The sequence below is a fragment of the Miniopterus natalensis genome, chromosome 13, assembly GCF_054644295.1.
Source record: "Miniopterus natalensis isolate mMinNat1 chromosome 13, mMinNat1.hap1, whole genome shotgun sequence".
NCBI lineage: Eukaryota > Metazoa > Chordata > Mammalia > Chiroptera > Miniopteridae > Miniopterus > Miniopterus natalensis.
The window spans coordinates 6,582,970-6,601,583 of NC_142093.1; the positions used below are offsets into that span (position 1 = coordinate 6,582,970).

General features: G+C 46.2%; 1 long non-coding RNA gene across 1 annotated transcript in view; it reads left to right on the top strand.

The window, feature by feature from the left end:
- The window catches only part of LOC148091595 (uncharacterized), a 234,948-nt gene that overhangs the window by 155,604 nt on the left and 60,730 nt on the right, over positions 1-18,614 (top strand). The gene's annotated exons all lie outside the window — the stretch shown is intronic.

Here is an 18,614-nt window from a genome sequence, read left to right on the forward strand (position 1 = left end):
GATGCTTCCTTAAGAGGCTTTTGTGATTTCACATCTGTGTACATACGATGGAAAATGAATACTATGTTTATGGAAACTACGTTTGAGGAAATTATCTGAATTCGTCTAACTATATGTATAGGGAGAGAGTGAGAAGAAAAGATAGTTAAAGTTTTTTCTAGTCCTAGGAGTCTAAGGGATTTCCTTTCCCCATTCACTCCTCAGGAAATACCGGGGTTAAGAACATAATCCTTTCTTATGCTACTTATTACTCATTAGTTTTAGCATCTACACAGAAGCATATACATTTTCTTTAAATAGCAAATTTTGTAGCCGAAGCCACATTTCAAACTAAGGCATTTATTGTTGATTTCACCTATAGTTAATAATTTAGAAAAAATTTCTATGTTTGACACAATAGTCAATAGGTATCAAAGGGGAAAAGAAGTGTAGAGTTCATAGTACATTCTGTGACAAAAAGAAAATAAGCTTTTGGATAAGAAATTCACTTCAGCTTGTAAAACTCTGAACCCACCAAGAATTATTGTGATTGTTCACTGTGGTTGGCTACCCTTCCCTGTACAAAATAATTCAGCATTTGGGGAGTAAGTTTAACAATGTTGGTGATTTCATAAACACCTCCTGAGAGTGTCCCAGACACCATGTTTTAGGAGTTTACCTCTATATACGTGACCATGTGATAAAACTAAAACCCTGAGTGAGTGCCCAGGGGGAAAACCTCATCTGGTCCAAGGGTATAAGATGTTATAAATAGGATTTTTGCCCATCACTTTTTCAAGATATGTACAAATATGTAATTTTCAGGGAACTAATAATATATCGCTTCTATTATTTCTATGTAGATTTATCATCTGATGTGATTTAAGTGCTCTGCTTGTCAACTTTATTCTATATCTTACATTTCTAACAGTCGTTACACATTGCAAAGTCCCCCAAGAAGTCTCTACTGGAGGACCGTGGAGAGTCCAACCTGCCTGCAAGCGACTTGGCATCTTCTGCGTCTCTCTTTCCATCTCTTCTTCACCTTGTTTCTATTTTTAGTCTCTTGACCACAGCCCTTCTAGTAGACTCTAGTTTATTCCATTTCACTTAGCACATGTTAATTTTGTCCCCTAAATTATGGTACATGTTTCTTTTTTCCTGTCAGGACCTAGGGCACCCAGAGAAGCCTGAAATTCCAGCCCCCTGTGCGGCGCTTGGTCCGCAGTAATTAGCTCGTTATGTGCGACACTCACGGGCTTAGTGTTTTCATTCCCACAGCGGCCTGCAGGCCCCACCTGTCAGCTGGGGAGGGACAATCTCATAAACCTGCCAATACCATGATTTAGCTGAATACATGTTTGTTAATAAATCTTTCATCATATTATAATCAAAGAGCTCTTTCAGTTTACGGCCCACCTAATGAAGGATTTGGGGTGTCTGCTCATCAATTTGATGTTTGTAAAGACAAAGCTAACGGGTGTCCTTAGAGTGTGTTTACCCCCTTGGCCCAGGTGAAGAGTGGAGCAGGAGAGGTGGTAAAGGAAATGAGAGAAAATGTTAATTAAAAATAAACGCATGGTGTGAGCCATGTACCTGACCCTTGAAAAGTAATGTAGTGTGAGAGAAATAAATGTTTTGACATCTTTTCAAGTCAGTAAGCCACTAGGATCTACTGTAGTTCTTTATCCAATGCCTTTTCAAGGAGTTAACGGCCACTATTATTAATCAGAAAATTTGATGTGCTTCTCTCATTACGGAAGTGTAATTACTAATACGCGGTGAATGAAGTTTAGGGCTTGCTAGGGCCTGCAGTCCATGCCAGCGCGCAGTAATGAGCATTTGTGCTGTCTTTTTCACATTCATGCTACGCGTTCATGTTTCAGTTCCGTGGCTTATCTGTGCTTTAAATTATAATCAGTTAAAATATTCTTTTGGTTATCTTTCTTAATATATTGAGGGTAGATTTAATCACTGCAGTCCTGATATCTTTAGATCTAATGATATCTAATCCCCACTAGAATATACCAGAGATCTTAATGAATGGAAAGCGAATATAAGGGGATATATAATTTTTTAAATATATTTTTTACTGATTTCAGAGAGAGGATGGGAGAGGGAGAGAGACAGAAATATCAATGATGAGAGTCATTGATCGGCTGCCTCCTGCACGACCCTTGCTGGGGATCAAGCCCGCAGCCCGGACATGTGCCCTGACCGGGAATCAAACCGTGATCTCCTGGATCCTAGGTTGATGCTCAACCGCTGAGCCACATGGGCCAGGCTAAAGGGATATATAATTTGCTAAAGCTATAAAGGAGGTTGTACTTTTTTTCAAAAATCTTTAAAATTGTACCCACCAACAGCCTGGTTAACTTCTCATGCTATTCTCTTCTCTGTCAAAGCTTTTGTCTGTGGTCCAGTTCTCAGCTGCCATTGACTGAGATCCAGACAAATAAATCCAGGCAAGGAGACAGTACACTGACCTTGGTTTCCTATGTGTTTCCTTCCAACTCTGGACCAAATTATATTTCAGCTCCACAATCAACAGATAGTTCCGAAAAACAAATAGGTCACACTGTTGGAAGTCGGAGAGAGCGAGGTCAAGTAGAAGCCTTGAATGGCTGCATATAGAGTCTCCTCATCTCTGTGTGGAAATTTCCAGCCTTCCCGTTCATTCATCAGGACATCCTCTGTGTGCATTTGTACCATTGAAATCTCTGGGCTGCTCCCTACTCCACCTGAAGGTGACACAGCCGTACCAGGCTGGATGATCTTTCATGTCATATCTGCATTCATTGCTTTCTCTATTTCCTTTCCTTTGTGATATTTTCAGCATCGGGAAGTTTCACTCACCTTGACCATTGTTTTCACACATTTGGGCTACACACATGAGGTTGTTGTTTAATTTGAATTCAAAAGGATGGACAGGAAGGAAAGCAGATGGTAGAGATATCATCCATTTCCTAACTGAATCATAACACTCTATTTTCATGACTTGGTCACACTGCAGAAAAATGCAGGGCATTCATATGCAGCAGCGTAAACAGGGGGACGTTCTCTTGTTGAGCATCTCCATGCTAGATGTAAAGACTAAGCCTTATTTTGGAGGCGGTTATTAGCTTCTCTCACGACACATTCCCCTAATGAAGTCCAGGTTTGGCTCAAAACTTGTGTGTGCAATTTCCTACTTCTAAAATTTTGAGTTCTTAGGTAAAGATTGCCGTTTTTACTGTTTTTATAGTGGGTCTACAGAAATAAGACTGCCAGGTTTTTTCTTACTTTACTGTATATTACCTGTATAACCTTGGCTAACAGGTCAAATCCAGATCACGGTTTAAGATTTCCACAGTGGGTTTTAGGAAAGTTCTGGCAATGGGAGAGTTTTATAGTGAATTCTGAAGATACTGATATCATTTTTAAAATTTCTATTTGTCCATTCGCTTGTTCAAACATTTCCTAAGCAACTACCATTTGGATTGTGGGGATATAAAGGTAAATAGAATAACATGCTTGTCCTCATGAATCTCATTATCTTGGCAGAAAAAAGAAATAATCAGACAATAGAGACTAATAGGCAGTAATCTACTGTGAGAGCTATCAGCTATCCTAGAATGAGATTCCAGGGCCATGCGCTCTAGGGTCTGAGTGAACAGAGCCTAGTAATGCTTAAGTTTCTTTCTTAAGAATGGGTAAAAAATATGCTATGTAGGACAGGTGGAAAAGTGCATTACGTGCAAAGGGAACAGAATGTGCAAAGCATAAAGTATGAAACAGGCACAAACTTTTGGAACTATAAGTGGGATAGTGCTTTTTCTTACATGTTAAGAATTGTGTCTTTATTTACACTATTGCATTTTAACAGGAGTCTTCCAGAAGAAAAATGAAAAGTTAATTTTTGTTCCAAAGAAACATAGCTAGCATTAAACCTGATAGGCATAAGCACACGATGTACATGGGTTTATTTCCACATAAATTTAGAATAAGGTTGTCTATGTCTACAAAAGATCTTGTAGATTTTGACAGGAATTGCATGAAACCAAAACACCAATTTGGGAAGAATCGACCTCTTTACTAGGTTGAGTCTTCCAATTCATGAACATAGTATGTCTCTTTATTTATTTAGGTTTTCTTTGATCTCTTCCCTGAGCATTTAGTGATTTTAAGCATAGAGATCTGTACACATTTAAAACATAAGTATTTCATTTTCTTTGGCACCATTATAAATGGCATTATATATGTGTTTTGTTTTGTGTGGGTTATTTTTTGGTTGTTTTGTTGTTTTTTACCCCCTTCACCCATTTCTCTAACGCACCTACCAGGGAAAGTATTTCTGAATTACAGAGTGTACATCTCTACAGAGGATAGCTTTGTTTGAAGCAAATCAAACACTGCTACAATGCATCATACTATCAGAAACATAATCCCTCTCCTTTTTCTTTGCTTCAAGTTCAGAATACTCTAGAAATCGTATCGTTATTTCACCCAGTCTCTTTACAATGACACTTTTCTCAAGTGCATAAAACACATAAATTTGCTCTTTCTCTGCCATTGACTAGCTCTGCAACTTTGTTTATTTTGCCTGTGCCCTAGTGTCCTCATCTGTCAGCTGAGGTAATGCTCCTTTTCCTGGCTCCCTCACAGGAATGGAGTGAGGATATTATGAGATAAAAGACAAGAACATGCTGTAAAAAAATAAAGAGCACTTTTAAAATGCAACGTGAACAGATTTCATTCCTGCCAAGAAATACTTTTCAAATTCATAGATTGGCTAAGTGTCCCTTCTCTGTGTTCTCACAATAACCTCATTTACATCCACTTTATCACCTAAGATATTTTCTTGAAATTATATGTTCTCGTGCGTATTTCTACTAATAGACAATGAACTGCTTAAATCCAGGAGGCATGGAGTGTTTATCTTCATAGCTTCTGCACTTGGGTTCATAGTGGTGTCTGTTTTGCCGCATTGGAGCTCTTCAGTAGAAGAGCCGTGTCTCTCCAGAAACAGGCTCAGTTTCTTGGGGCTTCTTCTTGGCCTGGACAACCTTTTATTATATATGAGGAGACCTGGCCCAGCTCCTTGGTCAGGTTCCACGACGACATCTACTATAAAAAAATAAAAATAAAAATAAAAATAAAAAGCTTACGTGAGGAATCCCCTACCGCTTCTCCCAAATGGCCCCGACATTTCTCAAACTCAACTCCAAAGCTTCGTCTCATGAAACGAAACTGGGTGAAATTCAAATAGAGTCATAAAATGTTAGAGTTTTAAGGGCCTTTTGAGACTGCTAATAAATTCTGCCCTGAAAGCAGTTATTTCCAGGAGGAAGGGGAAGCCTGCGAGAGAAGTAGAAACGATACATCTATGAGATCCGGTCATGAAAGGGGAGGACTGAGTCTCCTCATCTTTTAGGTTCCTCTATTTTGTCAAAAGTCACCCTGTGTCCCTTCTGCCCTTTAAGCTTAAGAGTACTCTCTTCCCAGACAGGATATATCTATATCCTTCCAGGATAACTGGAGGTCAATCAGAGGGCACTTCCCCAAAGGTGACCCCTAGGATTCCACATGCCCGTGCATTAGAAATTGAGTACTTGTTTGGGTGCCAACGGCCTGGTTTGACTTTCATCAGGTCAAGGGTGTAACTGTGTTTTATAAACCACAAAGGGCCATTTCAGTGTGAAAGCCAGCATTAGTGATGGTGGCTTCAGAAGAACAGGCAGGCTACTCTCTTTCTTCCTGAGGGTCACTGCACAAGGCTGGTGCATCGGGACATAGTTGGCTAGGATCCTGGAGACTCAGATCTGGGGAGTCTAGGTTTGGGCTGGGCAAACCTTCCACGCCTCAGAATTCCATGCCTAGCTCCAGCAGGGCCATGGTAGGCCTCCCCTCACTCCCACAGTCAGTGACACAGGAAAGAGGCAACCCCAGAGGTCACAGCAGAATACTACAAGGCCCCCAAGTGCTTGGCAGAATGCCCAGCGTGCATTTCTTTTAACCAGAGAGAGAAGACAGATCCTTGTGGGAAGGAGATTCAGAGACTCGGGAATACACTGGAACTGAGCCAAATGTTGAATCCTGAAAGGAAGAGAGAAACTCCAGGCATTGGGCCGATGTCCCTGGTTGGAACAATTGAGTTACAGATATACATGCACGTCTATATATACTCACATGTGTTTATGTATATGTGCATATATTTATTTCATATTTCATAATTTTTAATGTTCAGACATATAACAGTCACACTCCAGGAGGTGAATTTAAACAAGGTCTTCAGGAATCTGAAGATTTTGCCCAGTGAGCTTCAAACTCTGTCCTTGAAAATTTAAACCGGAAGAGACCTCAGAAATCGACACTGGCCCTCCCACCCGTGGGAGGAAAATGAGTTCTGGGGAAATGAGGTGACGTGCTCAGGGTCACGCAGGGAGAACTACTGGGAGTTTTTCTAACTTCAGGGCAGAGAAAGCCTGACTCCCTTTCGTTTCAGTGTGTGGGCCTCTCTGGAGCACATGACCGAGTTCCCCGTCAGCCCAGCCCTGCACTGTGTATCGGGGCTTCTCACAGGATGTCTCTAAGCCTCACCTCCACTTTTGTGCGGAGGAAACTGTTATTTTCTGCATAGTTCCCAGGAGGAAACTGAGGTCTGGGGAGGTTAAGTGACTCGTCCAAGGTCACATGTTTAAGACATGGAGGAGCCTGACTCGAGCCAAAGACCATCTGCCTCTCAGTCATCACAGCTTCTAAGGGGAAAGGAGGGCAACACCGCGGTTAGGAAGCTGTACGTGCTCTTGTCCAGGATTCTCTCAGGCTCTCACCACAGTCCCCTGTGATCCAGCCCCCCTGGATGTCACCTGCCCCCTCTGTGCTTTTTCGTTCTTCATGGAATCTCCTTTCTCCCCACTCACCTGTTCCAGCTGGCGGCCTCCTGGGTTAAGAATTTCCAAACACTTTCCCTGCCCTGCTCCTTGCCTTAGTCCAGGCTGCTGTTCTGGAGGCTGGAAGTCCAAGATCAGGCACCAGCATGGCCAGGTGTTGCTAAGACCCTATTCTGGGCTGCAGACAGCCAACTTCTTGCTGTGTCATCACATAGTGAAAGGGGTGAGGGACATCTTTTATAAAGTTACTAATTCCATTCAAGAGAGCTCTGCTCACAAGACCTAATCACCTCCTAATACCATCACTTTAAGGCATGGGTGGGGAACCTTTTTTCTGCCAAGGGCCATTTGGATATTTACATTATCATTCGTGCGCCATACAAAATTATCAACTTAAAAATTAGCCTGCTAATTAAACATTTAATTAACTCACCCCTAACGTGATGGTTGGAATTGCAGTTGCCTTGGCAGGGCCAGACCAAATGATTTCGTGGGCCTTAAATGGCCCTCGGGCCAGATGTTCCCCACCCCTGCTTTAAGGGTTAGGATTTCAATGTATGAATTTGGAGGGACACAAACATTCAGATGCAAACACCCTTCTTTCTTGGAAGAGCAGTTGCCTCTGTCTTCAAGGTTCTTCTGGTGGCTTGTTTGTACCTCTCTTTTAGCAGCTATGAGCCAGGCTAGGCTAGGATCCTGTTCCCCTTGCCTGAGGCAGGCATAGTGTGAAAGTCTTCATGCTCTGCCTAAGTCCCGGCACATCAAGGGTATTCAACATGCACTTGATGAGTAAATATAATATGAACAGTAGCCCAGGGATATTAGTTCCTTGGAGTCTCTGAGACCCTAGTTCACAGTACCCTGCACAGAGTAAATGTTCTATCACCCAAGGCCGGCATCGCCCTCAGCAAGTTACATCCCTCTTTCCAGAACACTGCTCTCCCGGGCCTCAGTCATGCTCCTCCCCCATGACTACCCTCACTGGGAATATCAGCGGGGAAAATACTTTGATAGAAAATGTTCCAGCTGTATGCAATAGAATGAAGGAGAAATCAAGACAGATAGGTTAGCTGGTATCTTGAGAGCTCATATAAAGGTCCCTTCTCAACTAACACCCTAAAACTAACCCTCGTGTGTGTGGCAAAGGGTCTGGATGGATAGAAAACCGTGACCTGGGGCTATTTTGGTTGGTTTTTGTGACCATGTCCACACAGGAAGCTATGAATCTGACACCACGCAGCACTCCGTAGTTAGAGGGAAAGCTAGAGGGAAAGCGAGGGCTGGAGGCGGAGAGACCCTCCCTCCAGCTCCACTTCGCTGCCCTTTGATCTGGGAGTGGAGACTGGGCTTCCAGGGAGAGAGTGCCCAGGTGGCAAGATGTAAACAAAACAACATCCTGGGGCCTCTGTCAGGCCTTCTGAAAACAAAGTGGAGACGCGGTTGGCTCCTGTGCTGACGGGACTTTGAAAAATGAGTCTGAGACGTGATTGAGTGGTTCACACCCATTCGCAGGGTCCAAGGCAGCTGGACCAGGAGCCCCTCGGCAAAGATTCGGAGTGATCACCGGGACCGGGGGATTCTAAGGGTCCCGCTGGAGTTCCCTTGAATTATCCCTTAGTGGGAGCCCCATTAGCCTTGCGCACAAGACTGGTAGCCACAGAGAAAATGCCCATCTCTGCCCTGGCTCTACCGCCCTGCACTGCCCGAGTCTTCCCTTCGGACGAGAGTTCTTGGGGTGGCTGTGGGTCAGGGTCAGGGAGGAAAAAGTGGCTGCTTTGTGATCCCTTTGAGAAGGAAGCAAGGGCAAGGCAGGAAGTGGGTGGGGACACTTCTGAAGGCTCTCTCCATTTTCTCACCTTGGGGCACTGAGGCTGGTACTGTTTATTGAGAACCTGTCCTGCCCGGGCTCCACGCCCAGGTGCTTTCCTGGAGCCTCTCCCCGGGGCTCCCAGGGCCTGGCAGCAGCTGAAAGGGGCAGCTCTGTGCGGAGCACAGGCAGCTTTATTAGGCGCTGGTTCAGGCGGGGCCAGGCGGCCAGAGGCGGGGCAGGGGCTGGTGTCATTCGCGTCGGGTCCAGAAGCGCTTCTCGCCCTTGGGGATGGACCGGACTCCTCGCTCCCGGCCTCGCCCGGTGCTCTCTCACGAATTCCTCGGAGCAAGAAACGGCATTTGTGTATTTTGAGAAGTCAGATGCCGGTGTTAAATGTTCCTCCCTCTGAGAGAAAGCACATTGCCTTCCCCACTGTCCTGCAGGAAGAAACCCCAGCCCGGCTGCGCCGCGCCTCCAGCCGGGCCTGCTGGGTGCCAGGTTCTCGTCTCGGCGAAGCCCCTGAGAACCAGCAGCGGGCTCAGCTGCAGTTAATTTTCATTCTCTGTTTGTATATAAATGCTTTTAGTACTTAAACTAAATTCAGATCAATTAAACTAATGTTGTTTGACATAATATTTCTTGTTCCAAAATCAATATCCCTTCATTTGACAGACTTATTCTTGAATCCAGGATGTTTATTGTTCTAAAGCTTACCTATAGACCTGGTTTTTGTCTTTAATGATATAAACCAGCTCTTCCTCGCGCACCGTACGCCAGCGCGTAATGGGGTTCAAATTTCTCTGGTAAATATCTTTAATTGTATCATCATGCCTTTTAATCCAGCAGCACGGGCCGCTCCTCCTCTGTCTCCATTTGTCTCCCGAGTTTTAAATACATTCCTTCCGCGGGGTCTGTGCAGGAGGAGCCGGGGCGGGTGGCGGAGCCAGACGGGACCTGGGCCCGCGAGCCCTCTTCCCAAGGGGCGAAGCCCCGGCCCCGCGCGCCCCCCGCCTCCGCCAGGTCCCGGGCGGCTACCAGGCGCGCCCCACTTTCTCATGTGGCCTGTCCCCGTGCCCCGCGGCTCCTCGCCCTGCCCGTCGCTCTTATAAATCTTGTTGTTTTCCCTGGCCTTTGTCCAGAGACAGGCTCCCCGGGCTCGGGAGCGCGGCCGGGGTCATTCATCACTCCAGCGGTGGGAACGGGGCTGAGCCGTAGGGTTTTTGCCGCAGCCACGGCGAAGGTCCGCGCGCGGCCACCTAACTGGGAGGGTCTGGCCCGCGGTCCTGCGACCGCTGCGGCCCCGCGGCGGGGCCCAGGTCAGCCGGGCGGCCGCGTGACAAAGGGGAGGCCGGGGGCGAGGAGGCCTGGTGACGGAGCGGGAGCGGCTCGCCGCGCGTTTCCTCCGCGCCAGGCGGGTATTTTCTTTAAATTCATAGCCGCTGCAGTGGTGTCACCCGGCGTCTGCGAGCTTCAGTCGGCCTCTGAACCACGTCCCGCTGCGCGCTCACCGGCCTGCACACGGACGGACGGAGCCCCCGAAACCCGAGCCCCGTCCCCCGGCTCAGCCTCCTGCCCGGGCGGCTCCTGCGGAAAAGGTGCCCAGGCCCGGCGCGCACACGCGGGCACGCGCACGTACGCAGGCACGCGTGTGCAGGGGCGCACCCACGCGTGCACTCGCACGCAGAGCCACACCCACGCGTGCAGGCGCAGGCAGAGGCACGCACACACGCGCAGAGGGACACCCACGCGTGCACACGCACACACGCAGAGGCACACCCACGCGTGCACACCCACGCGTGCAGGCGCACAGAGGCACACCCACGGGTGCGTGCGCACGCACATATGCTTATTTTTCAAAGGCGCCTAGATTGAGGTCAGAGAGCCTGCGTTGAACGCAGGAGTCCTCCCCTTACGTGCCAATGAGGTGGGGCAGGGGAGGTTGGGGGAGTACATGGTTCCTGCTATGGAGTTTGGCTTCCTGTGAATGGCACAGCTTGACCCGCGTGCTGCCCAGAAAGCGCGCCCTCAGGCCCCCGGGGGCAGGCGCCCTCGCTGTTCGCTTTGTCTTGCTTCTCTGCTCAGATTCGGGTTTTCTGTTGTCCTCCCTTTTCTCCGCCTGCCGCCCCTCTTCTCGGTGCCCACAGGATGCCACCTGGAATATCCTGGATGGGCTGAGCGCGGTTGTACCGTCTTTCCTGACTGTGAGTTGCGTTGGCATCGCTCCTACAGCTCGCGGGGGAAGTGCTTTCCTACAGCCCCTCTCCAGCCAGCCCCTTTCTTCCTGTGGGGCGGCTTTGGTCATCGCCTTGACCACACCTGGCTGCGTTTCGTGTCTCTCCCTCCCTCCAGGCCCCTGTTGCCTCCAGCTGATAGCTTTGTCCATCTGCTGCGTCCTGGTCCCTGGAGGCTCTAGCTAGCCTGGGAGAGGGGCCAATGCGCTCTGGCTCCTTGGAGAGAAGTTTCTGAAGGACCCTCCACCTCTCACTCAGCTCCACCCTGAGAAGGCTCTCAGCAGAGGCCAGGAAGAGCCCTGGGTCTAGTCTAGGAAGGTCCTGAGGTCCCAGGGCTCTCATTATGTCCTAGAAAAGTTCAGGAAGAGTAAAGCCTGTGTGTTTTGTCAAGAGATGTCCCTCATCTGCTGCTCTAGGAAGGAAAGCAATGGCTGTACCCTGTGGTACGTCACAGATGGTCAGACACAGCATCTATGCAATTCTCAACATGGCACATGAGCAATTTTTCAGTTAGTTTTTTTAAAACCCAATTTAACCTCTAACAATTCCATGTGAGGTGGGAAAGGCTGGCATTATCAGCCCCATTTCACAGATGAGAAAAATGAGGCCCAAAATAGTGACTTGCGCAGGGTCGCTTAGCCATACTTGGGGGTGCTATGATTTGAATCTAGGCATCCAGTGACTGCCCTACTGCGCACCCTACTGTGGTGTGCTCTACCCCTTCTCCAAAGATCAACCCCTTTCCTGGTCTCTGTCATCCTGTTTGCCTCCCTTGGCCTAAACACTTGAAATGGGTTTACATCTCAGAAGGCTTAGCCAGGTCTGAGAAGCACCAGACATTCCCAGAGTGCTGACCACAGCCATTCAAGTGGCCGTGCGAGGGGGAACATTGCTTTGGTGGGCAGCTCCCCACGCAGGTCCCCAGGCAGCAGATGGATAAGGGCCTACCATGTGGTTTGTGCTTCCCAAGCAGGTCTGCATGCCCCCCTCCAAATCCCTAGTTTAGGTTTGGGGATGTGCGACTGAACTCCTGCTTATTACCCAACGTATGTTGTATGGAGATAAAGTTAAATGAGATAGTACATAAAAGGTGGCTTAGTGCAGTGTATGAAACATGAGAGATCCTTGATAAATGAAAGGTTGAGTTTTTCTAGAAGGAAACTTGAGTCTGATTCCAAGAGACAAGGCGACAAACTAGAAAACTGAGGGTTGAGATGCCCAAGCCTGGTTTAGATAATAGTCTTAGTGCAGGGTCATTTCTCCTCTCACATAAACACTCACTGAACATACACACCCACTCGGGGCGACAGAGAGATGGTGATAACACTCGCAAGCCAACATCGAACCCCCATGGGTTCTCAATGAGATGGACATTAAGATTGCTTAATAACGAGACCAATTAAATGTAATCCCAGGATCCGGCTTGGAGCACCTATCTTCACTTCATGTAGGTCTTAGTAGTATATAGAAGTTTCTAGACAAATGTAGTTATTAACTTTAATAACAAGGAAGATCTTAGTAAAGGAACCAGAAGTGGTAGGTGAGGGGTGGGAGGATAGAAGGGGGGAGGCAATGAAATGGGCTAAAATAAATATGGAGAAATGCGAGTGGAATATTATCTCAGCAATTTCTGTGAAGGGTGTGATGTCTTCCCTGCTAACTCAGGATTGCGAAATTCAAGGCCACGTGGGCCTTTCCTTGGTGTCGTGGACCATCCTCAGCCCCGCTCAACCTTTATCCTTCAGGAGCTTCTCAGAGTGCGCTTTGCCCGCAGCGCAGTTTTCATTATAAAAACCCAGCACATCCAGAGAAACGTTTGCCATATGGATCGAATTCATTTAGACTTAAGTCCTCGGCCTGTTATTAGTGGAGAGAAAGGCAGTTCTCAAGAACTCATCTTAATAAGCAAGGCGAGCAAGGGCCCTCTTAAGAAACAGGTTTTTGTTTGGCTGGGAAAGGTGAGCGAGAAGAAACCCCGAGTGGCTGGGGCGGATTCGGGGCTCAGCCCCTGCGAGGTGCAAAGTGAGCGCACAGCCAGCCACACGGCCTCCTCTGTCTCCACTGAGGATCAATCTTTGTCAGACTGCAGTTAGCTAGGCCTCCGGGGAGCAAGGGGAAGCAGTAATTTAGGGGAGAAAGAGCTGTTACCTAGGGCTGCTGTTTACCTTACAGTAAATATAGGGGGATAGTGGTTAATAAAATCGTTTTCTATTTTTCCTTTACGAGAATAGCAATAACGTATGAAATATATCAGCATTCTGGCTTAAAGCAAAACAATAGATGTTGTGATTTAACAAAAAAGAGTAGAAAGAAACAAAAGGAACGCTGCTTCCCCTTTTCATTGCTTGCAAACTTAGGCCGTTTAGTTATTAATTGGGCCTAATTTTTTTAAGAGGAGTATCCGTCTTTACTGTGAACTTTCCCCCTTGGACTCATTATGTTAAACGTTGCATTTAACCCACACTTCAGGGGGATAAAATGTAATATTTCTGTTGGTTTAAACTGTCAGATTGACTCACATCGTGGAAAATGGGCTAACTGGAAGTGGGGAGAAATAGTTCAGTAAAAACAAACATGCCTAGGAAGGGACTAGCTCCAGCCTGTTCCCAGCAGCAAACCTGGGCTGCGTTGGCGCCTCCTGGCCTCTCCCAGGGGAGCAGCCTGGGGAGAGGGCACATGGAAAGGAGGAGACTGACTACCGCCACGGTGCTGGCCTTCCTGTCTTCTGACCTAATATTACCTCTTATTGGAGAAACTCTGGGCAAAAATGGCAAGGGACAGAGCTGGTTTCATGCCCCCAGCTTTTCTTTGGTTTCATTATGCTGAATTCGAATCTATTGCTTTCTGTAATTTTTTAAAAGCCTGCTGTGTTGCTGTGTATCTTTTCTTCTAAGTGACAATGCAAATCTAATTCTCCATGTGGAAAAGGCCCTTCGTGTCTTCTTTGGGGAATGTTAGACCTGAGACCTTATCAGTACCTGGCATATAGTCAGAGTTCAATAATATCAGTGGGTGGAAAAAATTGTGATAAGCAGCGTTTTGCAGTGGGTAGTAGTGTATATTTAGGAATTAGACAGTTGGGTTCAGACACTGGCTTTACTAGTCATTGGGTTAGGTCTCAGGCCATCTGTAACGTAGGCAGAAGAATAGCTACTTCAAATTGTGTAATGATTCATGAATTTATGTATATGTCAATGCAGACAGTTGTGTGTTCATTTAGGGCATTGCGTAGCACTGTATATAGCCCTAGGGTGGCTTGGGCTAAAATCCTGTTTAACTGCTATCTTGCATAGGTCATGTAGCCTTTTAAGCCTTAATTTCTCATGGTAAAATAGAGATATACCTGTTCAGAGGGTTGGTGGAAGGCTTAAGTCGGGTTGTCTTTTAAGTGTATGTGTTGAGGGCTAAGGCCATCAACCTTGGGCCTGCTTCTGAAAATATTCTTCAAGCATCCTTCCTCTTGAAGAGTCTTTAATCAAGTCCAAGACTTTTGGCTTATGAGTTGGCTTCAGTGACTCTATCTTCATGGAAGATGAAGAGAAGATCGGTATTTACTTCTGTCACAATCTGAGGGGAAGAAGAACTCGGTAACTTGCCAGCATTATAGACCTCGGCAGTGCCTCCTGTTGGCAGAGCAGACCCAAAACAGCCTGCTCCTGCGCTGACCTCGGCTGAAGGTGAGTGTCTCTTTATTGCTGCGCTTGTACAGTGTGGCTAATGCCAGAGTAACCGGCAACTGATAGTGCTAAGAAATGATCTTGTTCTTCACTCTATCAGTCTTTCAAAATTTGACTATAAAACGTTGATGATAAAGTAGCGATAATATTTACTTTTTGATAAAATGCCAGATTTATTTTTGTGTCTCAGAAGTGCAGTCTGTAATAGTGATCCTGTGTTTCTGCCTTGGCTTCCGACCAGGCCTTGGCTCTAATAGTCAGCCCTCAGCCAGGTGAAAATTTGCGCGCCTCGAACGCGCGGCACCCAGTCCATTACCTGAGGGTAACAAGCGCTCCCTGGAGGAGGGTTTTGCTGTTCTGGTTGTGAGGATGAAGGGGCTTCCCTGCGGCCCTGGATATCACAACACACAGGAGGCTGTCCACTGAAGCTTCATGGGTCTTGGGCAAGTTTTGTCCTATTTCTGGTGTGATTTTCCCAAACATAAGGCAAGGGGGAGGTTTAGCCTCGAACTCTGGCCTCTTCGTTCTCACCAAGCGCTCCCAGTGTCTCCTCCACTCATCGCTGTGGCTGTGCCACAGAAGCAGCCATCCCAGCTGCCCGCCTCGACCACTAGCTCTTTATTCTTCATCAGGACTCTACAAGCTCGATTCTTAGGTCAGCAAAAAACCTGGAACCATTAGACAGAGAGAGGAATATTGATTCCCTTCCTGATGATGAAACATTGACATGGATCTATGTTCCCAAAGAACAGCTCGAATCTAAGATAATAGAGTGTCAGTGAAAATATACATTTTTTAAAAAAAAACTCATTTTGATGAAGAACCTAGATGGAAAAATTTATGAGGCAGCGAGCAGTGCCAAGAAGTGGTCCAGAGAATCAGTGCTGCCTGAATTTCCTGTTCCCTTTATCAAAGAAAATGATAGGGAAGACCTGGCCATTGATTGATCCCTGTGTTCCAAGCCATTACTGAGTACCTTACATACATTTTCTATCGACTGCTCATTACAACACTACCAGATGTGTACTAAATCATGCCTTTTATTGATGAGAGAGCCAAGGTTCGGAGAGATTACCGTGCATGCTAAGGTCACGTAGCAGGAGCGCTCGGTGGCTGAGCATGCCGGCCCGGAGTCAGACTGCCTGAGCGCATGCTGGACTCACCTTTCATCCATACTTGGTCCTGTGCAGTGCTCTCATCTGCGAAATGTAGAGGAAGATAGTGCACATGCCTGCGAGTTCAACTCACTTTTCTTCCTGAGTAGTTTTTGGAAAACTCTCTGCACATAAGGCCAGTAAACCAAAATGCAAGGTGGGGCAAAAGTAGGATTATAATTGTGAGTACGCGAAACACATAGCTTATACTTGTGTATACTTGTGTTATTTACTTATTAATTACTGTCTTGGAAAGTAGATACAACTGTAAAGTAGATACAACCTACTTGTGAGTACAAGAAACAGGTGGTTGATTCCTGTATTATTATTTATTAATTGTTGTATTCGAAAGTGGATACGGCTGTAAACCTGCTTTCGCCCCACCCTGTACTCTGAATAGGCGTATATCAGAGAGGCTGGTCTGGGATGATTACATCCTGTGGACTCAGGAGTGGGGACCATGGGCCAGGGACTTAGTTACTTACTTCCCAGGCCTAACTCATAAAAGCCTTTGATGGGGGTGGGGAACCTTGAATCTTTGATGCAGTTCAGCGTCTTTAAGAAGCTGTGACAGACCCATAAACGGTGCCTCGCGTGTCTCCCGGTGTTGCTAGACTCTGGGCGAAGGAACACCCCATGTCACCGGTTCAGCATCGGCCGTCTTCCCTTCCAGGGGCCACCCTTCTCCATGGCTCTCCGCCTGCGTTAGGAAGGCAGGACGCAGGGGCAGCTCATTAGCCGCATTTCCGTCCATGCCGAGCTCTTGCCGGCTGGACTCGAATTAGCACAGAAGGGTCTGCAAACAGCCAGCTGGCAGGAGCGGGGAAGAAAAGGACCTCGTTAGAAGAAACGAGCGGTGGCTTTTGCGTGTCTCCTACCTCGGCCCTTCCTCTGAGTCAGGGAGCGGTGCAGCCAGAGGGCCAGCGGCGTTGAGTTTGCTACAAGTTTACCTGAGCTTGAGGGCCAGCTGGATACAGCCAGTATCTTTTGTTCCGATGTTGACTTAGTCTTCTTGTCACAAATCGGCTATTGATTTTGGGGTCCCCATTAGTCTCCGGGAAGAGAGCTAATCCTTCTTTCATGTTTGTTTATATACCATGTTTGGCCAGAGCTCAGGGTGCACTTTTCACCTTGATCCGCAAGTAGCAAGGCAAACACATGACCTACTAGAAGCCACCCCGGCTGGTCACTCTCCACTGTTTGTTTAATCTCACTCTGACTTCTGCCTGCCTCCCATTCCCAGGTATTCGGACATGTTACAAAAAGAAAGAGACCCCGAGATCAAAGCGGTGGTCAGGATTTTACTAGGGGGCACCTCTGAAAGAATTTGCAGGCCTGGGTGAATGGCTAGTGCACTGACCTCTAGAAAATACTTTGCTCTCCAAATTGGGGCCAACAGATTTATCACTCGCTAGGCCCAGACCTTCCAGGTCAGTCTAGGGTTATTTTTGTGTATTGTGTGCAAAGACATGGTAGTTCTACTACAGAAGCCTGAAGAGCAAATATTTAGGACGTGCTTTCAGGATAAAAGAGACTTCTGAAAGCATATTTTTAATTGTAGAATTCCCTATAAAATGTTAACTTCAGTGTTGTCTGCTTGGGATTATTGTCGCTAGACAGATTTCTCTCTTGGCCACCAGCATTGTGGCCGTTCAAGATGATGGATGCTTTGTCTTCTGCTCTGTGGAATTTCAGATTTTAGTCCTTGAAAGGCTGCATCTGATCACAGAGGAACTCAGAAGGACAGTTCAATTGTTTTTGTTTTATTAGTTGTATGAAGTATGTTTCAGTAACAATGTAAAATAATTTTGTTCTATGCTGATTTTATTGAAAGGGTAGTGATTTTAATTTGGTCGAGGACAGTCTTGTTCAAATCTTCAGAGTAGGGAATTGACAGGAAATTCAATGAAGCCATTTCGAGCATAGAATTTGGTAGATTTATGTTCAGATCTTGACTTAGTATCTTTGTGATCTCAGGTGAGTTATTGTAAGCCTTAATTTCATGATCTATAAGTGAGAGCAATGTTGGTATTGACCTCACAGGGTTATTTTTGGAAGGATACATGGATTTGAGTTCCATTTAGAGTTCAAATTCTGCATATCTCAAATCCATGTACCTCACTTCCCTTAAGACGTCCTTCTACCGCTGTTTACGGTGTAATAGTCTCAGATCCTTCAAACATGAAAACAAGAAATCAGTTTTGACTCTTCTGTATATATAGCCAGTCAGTAGCTTTTCCTATCCCTTTTCCCTCCATATCTCTTGAATCTGTATCTCATTTCTCTTCTCTAGTTAGCAGCTTGCCCAAGGTCACTGAGCTGCTCAGATACGGAGCCAGGGTTGGAATCCATTCTGTCTGACTCACTAAGTAATATCACCTTTCTGGCTCATGCTGGAGTAACTGGGATCCTCTGATAATACGGGAGGCAATTCCAAAGAATGTAAGTTGTAATTTTCTGGAACACTTTGGGAAGGAAAATACTCCATGGACTTTTGTTTTGTCTTATGTCTGAGACTTAAACCGGCTATTTTATGAGGCATTGACAGAGAAATAGATGGATTGGTTGGTTTATTTCCCACCACAGGATGCAATCTGATGACTGTCTAAGGATATAAAAGCTAATAAATATACTAACTATTTGTATCTAAAATTTTTCTCATAAAAATCATTAACCGCATTCACTAAGACATCTTACTTCCACCCTCAGAGTTCTAGTCTACTCAGGTGATGGCTTCTCCTAAGATTAATTTGCTCACTAGGAGCTCATCCATCTTAGCTACAGGGTAAACTTTATAAATCTGAGTTGTCATACATTTTTGTCTTAAGTCTGGGTGATATCCAGAGAATGTTCGGGGACAGAATGAATAAATAATTAAATGTTCATCCTGC